We start from the raw sequence: 3,090 nt of genomic DNA, 5'->3' as shown, positions 1-3,090 counted from the left end.
CATCACCATCATCATCATCATCATCATCATCATCATCACCATCATCATCATCATCATCATCATCATCATCATCATCATCATCATCATCATTATTATTGTAAACAGGAAGAAATTTTTAAAAAGGGTTGAGAATTTCCAGAAAATTGTATAAAAGTGTAACGTTTCGCCCGATAAAGGGCTTCATCGTGATTTACTTTACGAAAAGAAGGTATTTATCATCATCATCGTCACCATCATCACCATCATTATCATCATCATTGTATACAGAGAATAAAAAGGGCTAGACTTGGTAGGATTTCCAAAATATTTTATAATACGTGCAACATTTCGTCAACTACGGCATCGTCAGGAACATTTTAAAAAAGTATTAATGACTAAACTAGCTATGGAAACCAAAGTGTGTAAACCCATGTCACAATGCTCAATGGTGCCAGAAACACAAATTGGAAAGGCACTCATCATCATCATCATCATCATCATCATCATCATCATCATCATCATCATCATCATCATCATCATCATCATCATCATCATCAACAACATCGTCATCATCATTATCATTATCATCATCATAAACATCACCATCTATACTACAGAACAGAGAACGAAAAAAAGAAGAGACAGACAGACAGATAGACAGACAGACATTGAGTGAAAGTGGGAGGGGACAAGAGAGAAAGAGAGTACGTGAAAATTGGATAAAATGACAGACAGATAAATCAGACCGATAAGTAAGCAGGTAGGAATAATCATAACAACACAGAGACAACATTGAGAGACACGTTGATGGACAGATGAAATAACTTACCGAAACAGATGACCCATGCCCACCCTCGGTCCACTGGGAGCTCATTGTCGTCATTCATACAACAAGCCGACATGATGGCGCCAACAGATACGATTGGCTGACAGGTGTGGCTGGACACGCCCTTTTAACGATGTTTGCGGGAGCCTTCAGGTTCTGACCTCAGTCAGTGTCTGGGAAAGAGGAATATTAAGGGAAATGGTTCATGTTGTTGGAATAAAGAGAAAACTAGAACCAGAACTCTAAACTTAGCTGAGCGTCAGAAGGGGGCTGTGTGTCAGTGTCTAAAGTGGGTGTGTGTGTGTGTGTGAGGGGGTAGTGTGTGTGTGTGTGTGTGTGTGTGTGTGTGTGTGTGTGTGTGTGTGTGTGTGAGAGAGAGAGAAAGAGACAGAGAGAGAGAGACAGACAGACAGACAGACAGAAAGAAAGAGACAGAGAGAGACATATTTTGTTTGTTTGCGCGAGTAAATAGAAGAACATTGACACAGTAATGGTCTTTTAGTTTGGGGAAAAAAGACAGACAGACTGACAGAAATAACAGAGGAAAAAAGAAGCAAACCACACTAGAGCACCCGCCAACCACCCACCTGCAGACAGAAGAAGACACTCGATAGAACCATCTCTCCACACGAGAATCAAACTCACGCCTTCTGTGTGCAGCCTGTGTGTCTATTACACCAGATACACCAGTATTGTGTACTTCTGACTTCATAAAGATATTACAATATGAGCAGTTGAAATTCAGTAAAAACTGTAAACGAATAAATATTATCGTCTAACTTTCGTTTTCTATGATTGTTCTGTACTATGTAAATTGTCCAATCTCAAAATATAAAAACTATTTTCCTTATTGTTATGAACATCTTTCTTTTTTCCCATCTACATAGAACAAATGATGTTTTCCCTAGCGTGTGTTAGAACTTTGTTAGATGATTTGTCCGATAGCTCAGTGGGCGCCAAGCGTGGCTATGATGTACACGGCCTGTTTTTTTAAATAAATTTTATTATTTATTTTTAAAGTAGAGGTTTTACAGCGCTCACATCTGCATAGATTCATATGAGCGCCGAGGGAAGGATGTCAACAGAGAAGTCCTTACTGAGAACAGGGCTTACTCTGGTCACCTCTCTAGCCTCAACAGCACAAAGTCTGCTTCGACTATTAAGGCACCCTTGAAATAGCAGTTCACAAGAGAGTGACAAACATACAAAAAAGTAGAGGAAAATGACGATGGTAAAGATGAGGAAAGAAAAGGCACCTGTTACCCTTTTATGTTGTTCCGGCACAGTATGAGCATGACATTGATAAATCAGCCTATTTACAATTCTATTGTGCATAAGAACATGTTAATATCCCCCCTTTGGGAATGGCCCAAAGACAACTTAAGTCAGTGGCACTGCCCTGGGGGGGTTGCTGTTGTCTGTCCACATTGCGCGTTGGCCACCCTTAGCCCCAGTGCCCCACATCTTGCCGTAGAGTTATTCCTTCAAAGATTGTATATTATCATGGGTTGTAGAGTAACACAGCTGAGAAGATTGAAGGTCGGTTTCGTTATGTGCCTTCAGAAGGCCAAAATTCTAGAGTCGCAGATTTCTCGTAGTGGCCCCAAGCAATTAAAATAATCCTAAGAGAGATAGACTTGTGGAGAAATGAGAGAGTTGGAGGTGAGGAAAAATGAGGTTTTTGCTTTTGTCCTCAGATTTATCTCCCCTTCCCTGAGACCGGATCTGCTGAGCCTACAGTACATCGCTTCCGGTTGGCCCCACAACATGTTCTCCAGAATGTCTTCTGTGATCACCGTGCTTGTCTCCCTTGACAGATGTCTGTGTGTCGTGGTGCCCTTCAAGGTTAGACACAGGAAGACACGCTCATCTCTGTCTGTCTGTCTGTCTCTCTGTCTGTCTGCTTGTCTGTCTGTCTGTCTGTGTGTCGTGGTTCCCTTCAAGGATGGACACAGGAAAACACGCTTATCTCTCTCTCTCTCTCTCAACGTGTTTGTCTGTCTGTCTGTCTGTCTGTCTGTCTGTCTGTCTGTCTGTCTGTCTGTCTGTCTGTCTGTCTGTCTGTCTGTCTGTCTGTCTGTTGTGATTCCATTCAAGGTTAGACACAGGCAGACACGCTCATCTCTTCTTTGTTCGCTTTTCCATGTTAGGTGGATAAAATGAGTGTAAAGTGGGAAAGTACATTTCAAGGGGGAACAAGTTGGAGGAGAAGGGATTTGTTGCAAAAAGATGTGTGTGTGTGTGTGTGTGTGTGTGTGTGTGTGTGTGTGTGTGTGTGTGTGTGT

Source organism: Aplysia californica, unplaced genomic scaffold (genome assembly GCF_000002075.1).
Source record: "Aplysia californica isolate F4 #8 unplaced genomic scaffold, AplCal3.0 scaffold00061, whole genome shotgun sequence".
Taxonomy (NCBI): Eukaryota; Metazoa; Mollusca; class Gastropoda; order Aplysiida; family Aplysiidae; genus Aplysia; species Aplysia californica.
Note: the sequence above shows the minus strand (reverse complement) of the source record.